This window comes from Stenella coeruleoalba (genome assembly GCF_951394435.1).
Source record: "Stenella coeruleoalba genome assembly, chromosome: 1".
Classification (NCBI taxonomy): domain Eukaryota; kingdom Metazoa; phylum Chordata; class Mammalia; order Artiodactyla; family Delphinidae; genus Stenella; species Stenella coeruleoalba.
In genome coordinates, this window is record NC_137169.1 from 11,496,858 (window position 1) to 11,512,812 (window position 15,955).

Sequence of the window (15,955 nt, forward strand, 5' to 3'; positions counted from 1 at the left end):
TGGGGAGGCCGGTGCACCGGCTGGCCAGGTGAGCGCCTCACCAGGTAAAGGCGCGGCAGGCGGGCCCGCTGAGCTGAGCCACCGGGCCTGGTGGGGAATCTCTGCTCTTACTTAACCCTTAAAACCCGGACTCCGGGCCGAGACGCCTCTCCCCACCCTACCCGCATACATCCAATTCTCGGTCCCCCGCGGGGGTGGAAGGAGTCAGGGCCCTGCCCCCTCACCCCCGCCCCCGACCCCGGTTTAGCCAACTTCATGCGGCCCAGCGCCCCCGGCCCGCACTCCTCCCCCAGGAGACCGGACGGAGTGGGTGTCCGCCCTCTGCAGCTGGGGCTCGGCGCCCCGGGCCTCTGGGTGGAGCAGACGGCCGGGCTTGGCGGAGAGGGTCGACTGGTGGGCGGTGCCTCTCGGGGCCGGAGGCCGCTCTGGGCCGGCACCGCCCTCCGTCTCTCGCGGTCCCTCCCTCCGGCACGCCGGCGCCCAGCGGCCGCGCTTCCTGCGTCTCCATCCCGGTCCGAGAGCGGGCTGCGCGCTCTCCGCCCCCGCGCTCCCTCGACCGAGATTCCCCGGAGCCCCCAGCCCCGGGATCGCGGCACCCGAAGGAGGCAGCCTGTGGGGGCCGGGGTCGTGTGGCCCCCAGCCCCCGGCCGCCCGACCGAGACCGAGCTGGACCCGCCGCCGCCCCGGTGAGTCTGCGCCTTCCGCCCCGCCGTGCCCCGCGGAGGGATTGTTCCCCACAGGGCCCCGGGGGGAGTCGACGGCTATCTGGGTCTGCCTGTCCGTTCGTCTGAGAGCTTCCTGCCCGGGGTCTTCGGCGGGAGGACTGTGTACTCGCATCCTCTGGAGCCGCGCCGGGCCAGTGAGGGACCACCCGGCTCCCGGGCATTGCGCTGAGGACAGCTGGCTTCGCCTGGGGGAAGGCAGCCGGCCTCCGGGCCCCCTGTTGGCGGGGACAGGTGCCATCCGCCTGGCGGATTTCGAACCCTTGGCCAAGGAGGCACCTTCCCTCGGTGCTTAGAGCAGAACTTCTCAGTAGGTCCCAGGAAACCACCCGGCGCTGCCCGAAAGAGCCCTTTCCCCCATCCCTTACTCCTTTTTGGAAAGGGAGACTTTTAAGGGATATAGATTCGTGTGTGTGTGTGTGTGTGTGTGTGTGTGTGTGTTAGGTACTAGAGGCAAAGGGTGAGAAATGAGTGTGAGCAATGGGGTGTAACTCAGGTTTCTTCACCTAGAAAAATGGGAGTGATAACCTCCCGGGGCGAGGTGGGGCATCAGTGCTTGCCGCAGAGCACGTATCAATACTACTCAGGTCCAAATCAGATATCTAGTCTGCGCCCTGAAGGGAGCCCTGTGGCCCAGAATGCCAAGTCTGATTAAGAGGGATGGGCACTTTCAGAACGAAATCTTTCCTTGCCAAAGGACGAGGGTGCAGGAAACCTGGACGTCCCTACGGTTTCCCGAGAAGCTGCGACGGGTCCTCGCTAACTCTGCGGGTGGTCCAGGAGCTGGGAACCCAGGTGTAGCCGGAGCGGGGTGGGCGGGGCCGGAGCCAGCCTGGCGGGAGGCAGGAGAGGGATTGCCCTCTAAGGCTGGCTTCTGGCTTTCGTTTTGAGGGGGGTCACTTCGAGGATGGCCTTCCTAGTGAAGGGTCGGCTCTGGGACCTGTGACTGGCATTTACACTTTGGAGACGTCACACAGGGATCTTGACCTAAGTTGATAGGGCCAAATGGAATTGGGAGGGGGCCCCTTTCCCTCCAAATGTGTCCCTCCCCAGCTTGCCAGAGCTATCTCCCAGATTGGGAGAAAAGGCAGAAGAGGGAGAAAGGGGAGGAGACTGGCTGTGTATCTGTTCCTCACAATGTCCTGAGCTGCCAGTGGTTCAATGATTAGGACCTCTTGAGTATCACAGAGGCCTAGGCCGGCCCCCTGGGGATGCAGGGCCAAGGGACCTCAGAGAGTTCCCAGCCTAGTGAGTAGTAAATGGCACGTGTCGTAAAGAGGTGGCAATATAGTCAGACCCCACCGTTCCCTGGCTGTGTGACCCACAGTGTCACTTTGCCTCTCTGAGCCTCAGTTTCTTCATCTGTACAGTGGGAATGATAACCTAGGGTGAGGGGGGACATTCATGCCTCGCACACAGCAAGTACTCTGTAGGAAGCTATGGTACAGGTTTAGGGAAGAACGGAAGAAAGAAAGTAACTCAGGGTGAGGCGTACCAGCAGGTCCTGCTAAGAAAAGAACGTTAGTAAATTAAACGGTGAGGTGGAGTCTCTCAAGGGGACAGGGTAGGAAGGGTGTCTGGGCAGGTGGAACAGCACAGGCAAAGGCACGGAGGTATGAAGGTGCACGAGGTGTGCTGGACCGAGGGGGGCGCTCAGGTAGTGGCAGGTGGGTTTGTGGGAGGACGCAGGGAAGTAAAGGGATTGGAGGATCTGGAGTGAACTGGACTGGAGAGGTGGGGCGAGGTCATCACAGGTGGGACTTTATTCAGTGGACGTCTTAGAACCGGTCCACAGATGTTGACTGTGTGCCTTCTATGGACCAGGCACTGTTCTAGGTGCTCAGTATACATCACTGGACAAGAAAGACACAAATTCCGTTCAGGCTCTTTAAGCAGGAGAGTTATTTGATCCTGTTGCTGTGTTAGGAAGATAAATCTGGCTGCATGGAAGTTTGGAGAAGGCTGCTAGGGGAGAGGAGGCTGGCCCGCAGGCTGGCGGAGGCATCAGGAATGAAGAAGCTGGCGTGGTGCCCCGCACAGGAGGCAGAGGTGGTCTTAGCATGTGACCACTGGTCAAGGAGGAGATCTGTGGATTCAGTGTGAGGCTCAGCCTGCCAGCCTGTCCTCCACCAGAGCAGGGCCCAAGCCCCTCCAGCTGAGGCTTTCCAGCTCTCTGGTTTGAGAAGTGCCGAGCCCCAGGAGCGTCTGCGTCTATGCGAGGAGTGGCAATGCCGGAGACAGAGTCAGCAGCCCATCTCCTGTTGGCATTTGCAGTGGGCAGCCTGTCCCTTTGGGGGGGCTCCTGTTTTCCTGGGTCACGGTTCTGGTACATGTTCTTTCCTCCCTCTGCAGGGCTGGCAGTAAAGCCCTCAGAGCTCTTGGGCTGGAGGAGACCAGAGCTCCAGGACCTTTGGCTCTGGGCTTCTCATTCGAGGGACTGAGGAGAGTTTTCTCCCTAAGGGCCAGGAAAGTTCCCTAATCTCAGATGCCTTCTGACTGGGGACGGGGTGAAGGGTCTGCTTCTGGCTGCTGGCTTTTGCTTTCCCTTTTGTTGTGTCTGCTCTGAAGTTTAGAGGAGTTTTTTATTTGTTTGTTTGGTTTGGTTTGGTTTTTGCACTTGACAGCCGTAAGAGCATCCTTCTCCTGGTTATAAGTCTCCTTTACTTGGAGGTGGACCATGCACGGCCTTTCACCTGCCACGGGAGGACCCTAGAATGTCCTCTCATTTGACAAGCAAAACTCAGAGAGGGGAAGGAACTCACCCAAGGGCCCACAGCAAGTGAGCAGCAGAACCGGATCTAGGTTCCTCTGCATTATCCCAGGAGACTGGCCACGTTCAAGTCAGAGACTTGTTAAGGGCCCCAGGTTAGTCCAGGGTGGGAGGTTTTCTCAACATGTCTTGCTCCTCCCCAGTTTGGACTGGTGGCCCCGTTTAGCCTGGTGATTTTTTTTTCCTCCTTCCTTCTGGATTGAGCCTTTGGTGCACCAGCCACCGTGCTGGGAGCTCTGGCTCCGCGGAGAAACAGGTCACTTGTTTGGCTTTGCCTGCTCCAGGCCACCCACACTGCCCTACCCTTCCCGGACAGCCCCGAGACGAGACGCTGGCCTGAGGTCGTGCTCCGGGGATCTCTGCTAAGTGCCTCAGGCTCATCCTCTGCTCCTCCCTCGCCTCTGCCCCAAGCCCTGTGTCAAGATGCTGGGCTGGCCCCCGCCTTCTAGTCTGTGTCGTTTACTCGGGCTGAGCAGCTGAAAGTTTCCTTATTCTCTCTTGCCCTAGATTTCTCAGACATAGCAGCCCTTCAGCCTGAGTGCTGGTTCCTTTAGCTCTGAGAATATTGGAGCCAGAAGGGACCTTAGCCATCTGAAAGTCCACTCCATTTGTTTTACAAATTGGGAGATTGAGGCCTAGGGAAGGGGGAAGGGAAAGGACGGGCCTGAGATCAGAGCTGGGGCTAGAACCCAAGATTCCCGATTCTGTCTTGAATGACTTTGAGGATGGTTCTTGAAGAAAAAACAAAACAGAGCACACTCCTCCTGCAAGGGCCCCTTTCTCCCTATACTCCACACTGCCAGGAGTTTGGGGGGTACCCACAGTCACACGTCCAGAAGGAGTAAACGCTGGGGCCCCCGGAAGGCAAGGAGTATATGTGTCTTGACATTTTCAGGACCTATCTCTTCAAACTGACTTTCACGCCAGGGACTAAACTAGTGATTAAACTTACTTGCTGCTCCCTGAACCCTGCTTTATCATGTGCCCCTGGATAGACAGGCTCTTGAAGTTATTTTCTCCCCCAGGTTACAAAGGAAGTACATGCTGATTGTGGAAAACTCGGAAGGAAAACATCACGATATGCTGACAACCACTGTCGCCACGGTGGTGTCTTATTCAGACTTTTTTTGTTTGCTGGCTTGCCTGCTCTGCTATTTCATATCCTCGTCTTCCAATTCATCAATCATGATGTGTACTTTCCCCACCTGACGGTTTTTTCACACCGGTTCTAACCTGCCAGTCTCACGTGCTTCTACCATGTGATGGCTGGAAGGTACTTAGGAGGCCAGAATTTTGTGGCCAAAATCAGAACGCTCCAGTAGCCCAAATTCTGTAACGCTATGCAAATTACCACTGTGGGACTTCAGGGGGCCACTTCTCGGGTCACCGTCACCATGGCTGTTGGGAAAAGGGCTGTGTTTACCAAATCTAATGCAAACATTGATTCTTAGTGAGCTTCTTAGAAATGGAGGACATCGGCCATCAGGGGTGGGGTGGGTGTGATCCCAAGATTCTAGGAGGGAGGGAGAGAGCTTCGTCTCTTCTGATCTTTTGCTGTGTTGGTTTTAACCTAGCCAGGTGCTTCCACCCTGTTTTTATCACCCCTTTCCCCAAATCTCCCCAGGACTAGGCACTGGGGTGGCAAGTGCAGGTCCCTCGAAAAATCAGAATTTGGGTTGCTTGTCTCCAAGCCCTACCTCTTGGAGAGGCAAAGATGGCAAAGACGTGCAGAGAATTTGTTACCGACTCAGGTGATAAGGTCAGTCACCCCACCCTGGGGACAGGATTTCCTGGCGTCTCTCATCCTCTAACAGGGTTGAAGCCTTGCTAATGCCATGTAAATTGTCAATACTAGTCGTGATCTTGGGGACTTCCCTGGTGGTCCAGTGGTTAAGTCTCCACGTTCCCAATGCAGTGGGCCCAGGTTCGATCCCTGGTCAGGGAACTAGATCCCACATGCTGCAGCGACGATCCCGAGTGTCACAACTAAAGACCCGGCTCCGGTTCACTGGGTTTTTTTTTTTTTAAAGATTTTTCTTTTTTTTTGATGTGGACCATTTTTAAAGTCTTTACTGAATTTGTTAACAATATTGCTTTTGTTTTATGTTTTGGCTTTTTGGCTGCAAGGCATGTGGGATCTTAGCTCCCTGACCAGGGATCAAACCTGCACCCCCTGCATTGGAAGGCGAAGTCTTAACCACTGGACCGCCAGGGAAGTCCCTCACTGGTTTTTATATGGTGATCCTGGGAAACTTGGGATTCCTTGGACAGGTCCTAGAAGCAACTCAGGGGTTTGTGGGGACAGGGCTGAGTGGTGGGAAGCAGGGCCAGCTGGGCAGAAACTCTGCTTACAAATATTAAAGATGTCATGGTGCGAAGGATCCCTTTAAAGAGATTCTGCGACATTAAAAAGAAAACGAAACCGCTGCTGGTCTAGCCACCTCGATTCTTAGAAGAAACTGAGGCCAGAAAACAGAGTCTGAGGCCTGTGCGGGGCAGGTGAGGGCTCTCAGGCCTGACATTGATGAGGGTCTTCAGATGAGGCACTAAAGTCAGTATCAGACAGAGCTCCTGGCTGGAGACACACGTTGGCCCTGCAGCCTGCTTCTCCTCTGGGCCACACTGGTATGTGCGCTAGGAATTCATGTTTATCATCATGACTGTACCTGTCGTGCCAGTGGTCCAGCTTAAATTGCACAATGCACAAAACAGTCATTTGTTCAATGCCAGCATTTAAAACACATCACAGGGTTGGTTAAGCCTGTTTAATGTCCCCAGAGCTTCCCTGATGGAAACATCCTACAGGCGATGGGCCCAAGGTCACCCAGCAAATCTTGGCAGAACCAGGATGAGAATTCACCAGTGAGACAGGTCCTTCTTTGAGATCATGATCTCATATGATGTAAAATTCTGGATGCCTCCAGGAGGTTCTGCTATTTTTTCTATTCGAGATGTGGAACCACGTGGCTCTAATGCTTGGTGAATTTTTTGTCTTTGCCAGTTGTTCCTCTTCACAGCTGGTCTGGGAGAGACAAGGAGAGACAGAATTTCGTTACCCTTGTTCCACATTTTCCCCACCCCGACTGGCCGGGCTTGTGTTGGTTAGGATGTGGACATGGTTTCCTGAAACTTGGGCATGGGGGGAATATGATAAAAAACAAAACACTCACACTTTCAGACTCCATATATTACAGCTTCATTAGCTGCGGTGTGGTGGGTAGCGATTATATATTGGAGTTGCCTTTGGGTAATTGTTTCCAAACACTGACAGATGCAAATTAGACCATGGGGAGTGGGGAGGAAGTTGTCTTTGGCTGCCAAGAGCTGCCATTTTAAACGAACGTGCTGCTAGCATTGGGTGCTGGTCACGAGCTGGTGGGGACCTGAGAGGCCAGCTGCGCCCCCTAGATGGGCCAGTGGTCCCGGGAGCCACCGTTACAATACAGCTGACCCGTGGCAAGGAAACCCAGGAGCTTGGAGGAGTTGGTTTAACCCAGACTTGGAGAGTGAAGGAAGGATTTGCAGAAAGGGCAGAGTGTCAGCTGAAATCCGAAGGGGGAGCAGAAGGTCAGCAGCTGTGCCTGGCAGAGGTACAGCCTGTGCAAAGGCCCAGCAGCATAAGAGAGCTTCATTCACACGGGCTGATACTAGATGTGAAGGGCAGGGGTGGGAAAAACCATTTACTTGATTTCTTCCATTCAACCAGTATTCACTGAGTTCACTCTACAGGCCAGGTGTCCAGGGTTTTGGGGGGAAATGTTCCATAAGGGAGACTCAGTCCCTGCTTTCCTGGAGCTTACACCGTACTGGGTTGGGGGAGGGGTCCGTACATTAGGAAACAAACAAGGGAACTAAACCAATAACTATATCAGGCACTGAACTGAAATCTTTGCCGCTTCCCCACTGCCTGCAGGGTCAAGGTTGGGCTAAGCCCCTTCGCTTTCAAAGCTCTGAAGACTGGACTCTTTAGAGTTTCGACTCAGTTTACCTTTCCAGACCCATTCCGGCTGCCCCGATCCCTCTCCGCACCCCGGTGCTTTGGTCAGAAGGAACCAGGAACCGCTTCCCACCTCACTTTCCTTCCCCACCCATAGCCACGAACTTTGATGACTTTTCTGTCTAGAAAACTAAAACCAAAAGCAAAACTTGGAGAGGTGAAGGGCATTGTGCATGACCCTAGTGTACGTATCAAAACTAAGAAATTCACATTGCTCCTGGCTAAACGACAGACTTCACTGGGATCTCACCAGCGTTCCCACTGTCATGTTTCTGCTCCGGGATCTGGTCCAAGACACCACCTTGCGTTTAGTTCTCCATCCCCTCATCTCTACTGATCTGTGACCGTTTCTCAGTCTTTCCTTGAATTCCGTGACCTCGAGAGCTCTGACGAGTACTGGTCAGTGTTTTGTAGGATGTCCCCCACTTTGGGTTTGTCTGGTGTCTTCTCATGATTAGACTGAGGTTTGAGGTTTGGGGAAAGAATACTGCAGAGGTGAAGTGTTCTCGTGACATTATGTCAAGATTTCCACGATGTCAGCATGACTTATTGGGGGTGTTAACCTTGATCCTTTGGTCAAAGTCATGTCTGTAAGAGTTCTCCACTATAAAGTTACTCAAGCCCCTTTTTGTAAGAAGCTTTTAAAACATGGTAGTAAAAGGTCAAATTATAAAATAAATTCTTGAAAGTGACTGACAGATTGGGCTTCTAAAGTTAAAAAAATTTCCATAGAGTAAATATTAAACTGGAGCAATATTTGCAACACATCCAGACAAGGGGCTGTTTTCTGGACACATACAGGATCTCTTCTAGTCAGTGAGGAAAGGCTAAATGCCCTAGTTAAGAAATGGGATAAAGGAATATATAAAGAAGATGTGGTACATATATACAATGGAATATTACTCAGCCATAAAAAGGAACAAAATTGGGTCATTTGTAGAGACATGGATGGACTTAGAGACTGTCATGCAGAGTGAAGGAAGTCAGAAAGAGAAGAACAAATATCGTATATTAACACATATATGTGGAGTCTGAAAAAATTGGTATAGGCGATCTTATTTACAAAGCAGAAATAGAGACACAGACGTAGAGAACAAACGTATCGATACCAAGAGGGAAGGGGGAAGGTGGGATGAATTGGGAGATTGGGATTGACATATATACACTATTGATACTATATATAAAATAGATAACTAATGAGAACCTACTGTATAGCACAGGGAACTCTACTGAGTGCTCTGTGGTGACCTAAATGAGAAGGGAATCCAAAAAAGAGGGGATATATGTATACGTGTAGCTGATTCACTTTGCTGTACAGTATAAGCTAACACAATATTGTAAAGAAATTAAAAGAACAAATGGCATTGACCCATAAGCATATAGGAAAAAAACCCAACAACATTCAACCTCATCATATTAAAGAAACTGCTAATTAAAACAATGCCATCTTTCACATATAAAATTTTAAATGTTTTGAAAAGTTAAAAAATTTTAAGCTGGAAAAAGGAATGCTGGGGCTTCCCTGGTGGCGCAGTGGTTGAGAGTCCGCCTGCCGATGCAGGGGACACGGGTTCATGCCCCAGTCCGGGAAGATCCCACATGCCGCAGAGCGGCTGGGCCCGTGAGCCATGGCCGCTGAGCCTGCGCGTCCAGAGCCTGTGCTCCGCAACGGGAGAGGCCACAACAGTGAGAGGCCCGCGTACTGAAAAAAAAAAAAAAAAAGGAATGCTGGGCTTCCCTGGTGGTGCAGTGGTTAAGAATCCACCTGCCAATGCTGGGGACACGGGTTCGAGCCCTGGTCCAGGAAAATCCCACATGCCACAGAGCACCTAAGGCTGTGTGCCACAACTACTGAGCCTGCGCTCTAGAGCCTGCGAGCCACAGCTACTGCAGCCCGCACGCCTAGAACCTGTGCTCCGCAACAAGGGAATGAGAAGTCTGCACACCGCAATGAAGGGTAGCCCCTGCTCGTCACAGCTAGAGAAAGCCCCCGCACAGCAACAAAGACCCAACGCAGCCAAAAATAAATAAGTCAAATAAATAAATTTATTTTTTTAAAAAAGGAATGCTGATATGGGGAGATGGTGATTTCGCAAGCTCAGGGAGGGATTGTAAATTGGAGGACATTCTGAAAATGCATGTCAAAGCTTTAAGAAAGGTAGCAGTTTCAATACTAGGAATTTATCCAGAGGAAACATGATTGTATAAGGAGTTAGTTTCAACAGTTTTTTTTTTTTATAATAGCAATAAAGTGAGAAACCAACTGTGTGTCTGGCAGTAGAGGATTGGTTGTATAAATGATGGGTCCTCCATGTACTGGAATATTCCTCAGCCACATCAGTTTAGATGAACACTGATGATGTGCAGAATTGTTCATTATGTATCAAAAATTTCAAAGGTCACAAAAGCATACTGCAGTAAGATCTCATTTTTGTAAAATTTAAAAAAGTGTGTTTGTTTACAAAACACTCAAAGTCTGAACACCATCATAGATATTATCAGTAGTTACGGACGGTGGGGTAATGGATGATTTTAATTTTCTTTCTGCTAATCTAGATTTATTAATTTTTGTTTAATAAACAGGCAGTATTTTTATAACAAGAGAAAATGTTTCACTGTTAAAAATCTCATAGGGTTTTTGTGGATCCCCTTAGGGTTCCTACTAGGTAAGGTGCTTCGTGAGCTGTAGAGGGCTTTGCAATTATTAGTCTCTATTCCAGGTGATTCTTTTCTCATTTTTAACTTTGAGCATGTGGGTCTCCTTTCCTACCCTTAGGAAGCTGAGATAGGAGCAACGCGGGAACCACAGCAGCTCACTGATCTGTCTGTGATAGGCTGAATGTTTGTGTCCCCCCCAAATTCATATGTTGAAGCCCTAACCCCCGATGTGATGGTAATAGGAAGCAGAGTCTTTGGGAGATGGTTAGGTCATGAGAGTGAGACTATCGTCTTGGGACTAGTGCCCTTACATGAAGAGGAAGAGAGAGAGAGATCACCAAGGAAAGGCCATAAGAAGGCAACATGAAGGCTGTCATCTACAAGCCAGGAAGTGAGGCCTCACCGGACGCCAGATCTGCCGACACCTTGTTCTTGGACTTCCCGCCTCCATAACCATAGGAAATACATGTCTGTTGTTTAAGCACCCCCTCCCCAGTCTACGGCATCTTGTTGTAGCAGCCTGAGCTAAGATACGACCTCCCAGCGTTATGATGCACACGTATATATATGTGTGTATATATAAAACCTGAAGTGTGTGTGTGCTTTACAAACAGTAAAATGTACCCTTTTTCATGTACAGTTCTGTGAGTTTTGGCAAACACAAACAATTGTGTAACCTCCACCATGAGGAAGCTATAGAAAAATTTCATTAACCACCCCCCACATTCCCTCATGCTGCCCCTTTGTAGTCAACCCCTCTGCCACCCCTGGCCCTTAGCAGCCAATCATGTTTGCTGTCCTTGTAGCTTTGCCTTTGTTCCAGGATGTCATGGAAATGGAATCGTACAGCATGAAGCCTTTTGAGGCTGGCTTCTTTTACTCAGCGTAATGCACACGAGACTCCTCCACGTGGCATTTGTTCCGTTGTGTGGATGTACCACAATTTACGTATTCCTTCACCTGTTGAAGGTTATTTAGATTGTTTCTGGTTTGGGGTGATTGTGACTAAAGCTGCTGTAGACATTTCGCATGCAGATTTCAGGATGAACGTGAGTTTCTCATTTTTCTTGGGCAAATACCTAGGAGTGGGATGGCTGGGTATGTATGGTGAGTGTGTATTTATCTTCATATGAAGTGGCCAAACTTAGAAAGTTTCATGCTGAGGATCCAAGGCGGGGAGGGGGGAAGAGAATGGACTCTTATTGAGCACCTACTGTGTGCCCCGCACGGAGCCAGGAGTTTTACACACACAGCCTCAGGCAATCCTCAGCACAGCCTAGGAAGTAATGAGCTCTGGCCCCCCTTTACAGGTGACCCACAGAAAAGGCAGTTTCACATAATCTGACCTAATAAACGCAGAACTACTCTCCTTGACTCTGGGGGCAGCCAAAGCAGGGGCCATGGTAGGAGACCGTCTAGCCTCCATGGTATGTCCTTTACTTCTACCCACCCCCGCATTGTTCCAGCATTTATACATCTTTATCACCTCTAGCCTAGCTCAGAGTCCATTTACTTGGGTGTGCACCCCTGAACTTCCGTAAGGTTTTTCCCAGCTCCTACTTCCAGGACCACAGCTGTATAGGGACCTAATAAAATATTAATAACACCCTCCCCTCCAATGTGGAACTTTAATGACCTGTGTTGAACACCCAGTAGTAACCATTTGTCATCTCTCCTTGAGTAATATTTTGCCTTTTCCCACCATCATTCAGGGCTGCTGGCGACTCCCCCTACCTCCTCATCCTGCCATGCTGCCGCCTTGTGGGTCTCAGCTGAAATGTCCCCGTCTCTGAGAGACCTTCCTTGATCACCTTGTCCAAAAGACCATCTTCCCCCTTTACTCTTTCCTATTCTGTTTCCTTTTCGGAACATCTCTTGTTAATCCATCCCTCCATGTGTTTGTCTCGTTCAGTAGAAGAGAAGCTTCATGAGAACAGGCTTTGTCTTGTTCATGCCTGTCTTCATCATGCCGGACCCCCAGTAGTTGGTCAGTGAGCGTTTGTTGAGTGAATGAATGAATTATGTCAGCAGAGATTTGTTGAGACTTTATGACGGGCATAGTTCCATGCTCAGGGTTTGATGAGTCCCAGAGAAATGTAAAAATGCCCCGAGGTGGCGATCAGAAGAACACAGGTATTAAGTCCTGCCTGCTTAAATTTTTTTTTTTTTAAGATTTATTTATTATTTGGCTGAGTCAGGTCTTAGTTGCGGCATGTGGGACCTTTCGTTGCGGTGTGTGGGCTTCTCTCTAGTTGTAGCATGCCGGTTTTCTCTTCTGTAGTTGTGGCATGTGGGCTCTATAGTTTGCGACATGCAGCCTCTCTAGTTGAGGCACGTGAGCTCAGTAGTTGCGGCGCGGGCTTAGTTGCCATGCGTCATGTGGGATCTTAGTTCCCTGACCAGGGATCGAACCTGCGTCCCCTGCATTGTAAGGCGGATTCTTTACCACTGGACCACGAGGGCAGTCCCCTGCCTGCTTAACTTTAAATTCAGTTAAAGAGAGAAAGTGGGAAGGAAAAAGAGTCCCTCAAGACATCCGAGAGCTGCTGGTGGCAGTTGGCTAAGACAGAGGACCTGCATTGACAGCTCAAAGGAGAGCTGCTTCCTGCTGGCTGTGGGGGAAGGGGAATCAGTTGGATGTGGAACCAACCAGGATGCACCGCCTTCCTGGTTAGCTGGGGGAGGGGAGAAGCCCGAGGCAGAGAGACTCACAGTGTGCAGAGACGGGGAAGCAGACCTACGTGACCTCAGGGGCGACATCAGGACCGTTTCCCTCCCTCGGACGTGTCCCTGATGTTGCACCCATCTTCCTCCTGGGAGAGAGCACGTTTTTACCCATGCTGGAATCGTTGGTGCCTGGTACAGGGCCCTGCACACAGTGGTCACTCAAAGAACATGGGAAGTAAGGTTGAGTGGGGGGCAGACCACACCCTCCCGGGAGATGGGACTTTGTCCTTTAGGCTCTGAGGGACTCCTTTGACGTTTTGACAGACACAGTGGCTGGAGGGTTGGCGTGGCTGCACTTATAGGCTGAGAAAGCCTTAGAGAAGCAGGTTTTAGTAATTCTCGCAATCAACCAGGCCTGAGGAATAGGAGGGAGATGGTTAGGGTGGGAAGAATCACTGCAAAGAAAGGCTTTGAGAAGGAAGAAGAAACAAGTTTGGGGACCAAGGGGGTGTGGAAGTGAGCAGGGGCTGCAAATGCACATGTCTAAAAGGATGCAGCAGCGGGTGTTAAGGAGAGAGTCTGGCCAGACATGAGGCAGCAGGGAGTGGTGGGGACTGTGGCAGAGTGGAAGGCAGGCCCCTTCCATAGGAGACAGCTGTGACACAGCACCGGCTGCCTGTTACATGTGAGAACTGGGGCCAGGGCTACCCGGTTTTCAAGTTTTGTGTATGAGATCGCCATGTTCTCAGTGTTGGCAACTACTCTATAGCATATAAAATAAATAACAGTTCACGGACTAAATAAGTTGTGTCTGTGGGCCAGATACAGCCCTTAGGCTGCCAGTTTAAGACCTGGGGGCGTGTCTGGGCTGGGGATGGAGTAGGGAGGAGAAGGAACGCTCAAGCACACTGAGATTTCAAGCCCAGGGCACCGGGAGAATGGTGGCCTCTCACACTGTAATTAGGAAGTCTGGAGGAGCGGGGGCGGGGAAGGATGATGTTGGAATGATGTGGACAAAGGAGGATGTCTGTGATGTATGACGAAGGACACGGACCAGCAAAAGCAGCTTTTCTGTGGAAACAGCTGGATTGCAAAGGCCGTTGGTTAGAGACTGGAGGGAGGGCCTGTGAGTGTGGTTCTTTGGTGATGGGGCTGGAAGTGGTCTCCCTGGGACCTTCTGTAAGGGGTTCATTCGTTTTGGATTCGGCAGAGGGTTCGTTTAAGATTTGCACCCTGCTAGGAGGCAAACGTAAGAACGCGGTGTTAGAGCCTTAGAGACACGGGTTTGAATGCTGGGTCGGCCCCTTGCTGTCAGGGACCTTGGGCCAAGTCTCTCTGGGGCCCCCCTTTCCTGGGTCTCTGTCCCACGTGGATGAGAATGTTGGCCTTGACGGGTTGGGAGGAGGTGTCCCCAGCCCCTCCCCAGGTCCCCGTGCCCCACACCGGGCGCTAAAATACTTGTCTTACAGTAACCTTCACCCCGCACGACCCCGGCCTCCTCTCCTGGGTCCAGGGCCTCGGATGGGATGCACACGGGGTCCTTCCTGGTTCCCCTCACCCCGCCTGGGCGTCGTGAATCCTACCTCCCCCAGCGTGGCTGCTGCCATCGGCCACCTAGAGCCACGGCACGCCCTCAACACCCTTCACCGCGGGGGACTCTCAGCCTCCCGGGGAGGGATCCCGAGGGACAGTGAGAGGCCGCCCCCCTGGTCAGAGCGGCTGGAGGACATCCTGCAGCCCTGGACGCCGGTGCAGGGGTAGTTTTGTGTGACATGGACCCTGTCCTCATGGAGCTTCTAGTCTCTGGCAGGAGGGAGGGTGACACAGGCTACTCAACACCAGACCACAGTGTTTGTGGTAACATTTATTGAGCACTTACTACGGGCCAGGCACCGGGTTACCTGGCTTCTCTGGGTTGTTTTCCTTAAGTCCCACAACATTGCACTAAGGGTCGTTCTGTTATGACGCCCACTTTACAGATGAGGAAACTGAGACTCAGCGAAGTCGCTTGCTCCCCTCCCTCTGTAGGTTGCAGAGCTGGGCCTCCCTGGCTCTCAGGAGACCCCACCATTTAGCTGTAGAGAGCCAAGCAAACGGGTGTATCAGGAGCATCACGGACAAGGTGGATTCAAGCTGAGACCGAAAGGAGGGAGAGCACAGCTGGAAGGAACAACCGTGCGCACGAGAGGGCCGTGTCCTCTGTGCCCAGGCCCCGTGCGTCCGGGAGTATTTCTCAATTTTCCACAGTCACCAGCTGCATCCTCCAAACCTAAAGTGGAAGCGAAATAAGCTCCTAGTGCTGCATCAGTACCAACTGGCTGAAGGCTGCCTGGCGTGGTGGTACGTGCCCTACCCGCTCGAGCTCATGGCTTCCTCTGGCAGCTCCGTTAGAGAGACACACTTTATATTATGCCCCTTTTACAGCTCAGCTGAAGTAACTTGCTCAAGTTCATAACCAGGAAGCTGTGAAGCTGGGAGTCGAACCTAGAACCTCTTAGCTCCAGAGCCAGAACTTTTAACCCTTGCGAAGGTGGTAGGACTCTGCTGAGTTGACCCACAGGCCACGTGAGGCATGTGTGGCCAGAATCCCTGGGGCAGAGCTGAGAGGCAGTCTTGGTGGAGGAATACATCAGTCCCTGGTCCTCCCTGGCCCAGCTCTTAGCTGTAGCTCTTGCAAGCCTCAGCTCCCGCACTGGGTCCTTCCACCCTGCCTGTCTCTGCATCCTCATGCCCAGCTGACTTCCCAGGCTCCGCCTTGGTCCACACGCAGGATGAGGGTTCTAAGGCTTCCTTCCGTAAGCATCGGAATCACTCAGGGAGCTTTGCCAACAGCAGGTCCCGGGCCCCACCCCAGACTCTGCTTCTGTAAGTCCACAAGGGGGCCCTCCAATCTGCATATTTAGCAAGCCCCCCTCCCCATCTCTGTCAGGTAGGGGATGCAGGGGTTCTCAGATAATAGCGGGGCCCAAGTTCCGCTCCCTGACCCCCACCTGCTGCTCAGCCAGCCACGGCCACCTCCTTTTATACACCTCCGGTTGCTTAGTCCTTACTCCAGTGCCACGATTAGTACTGCGGGTGCCCCCATTTTACAGATGAGGAGAGCAAGGCTCAGAAAGGGGAAGCGGTTTGCCTAAGGCCACC

The 15,955-nt window shown here is 51.8% G+C and overlaps 1 protein-coding gene across 1 annotated transcript in view; it reads left to right on the plus strand.

Moving 5' to 3' along the window:
- The first annotated feature begins 406 nt into the window (after positions 1 to 406).
- Positions 407 to 15,955, plus strand: part of TMEM51 (transmembrane protein 51) — a 44,827-nt gene continuing 29,278 nt past the window's right edge. The window contains exon 1 of the mRNA XM_079922347.1: positions 407 to 686. The gene's annotated coding sequence lies outside the window, so the exon portion shown is untranslated. The remainder of the gene's footprint in view (positions 687 to 15,955) is intronic.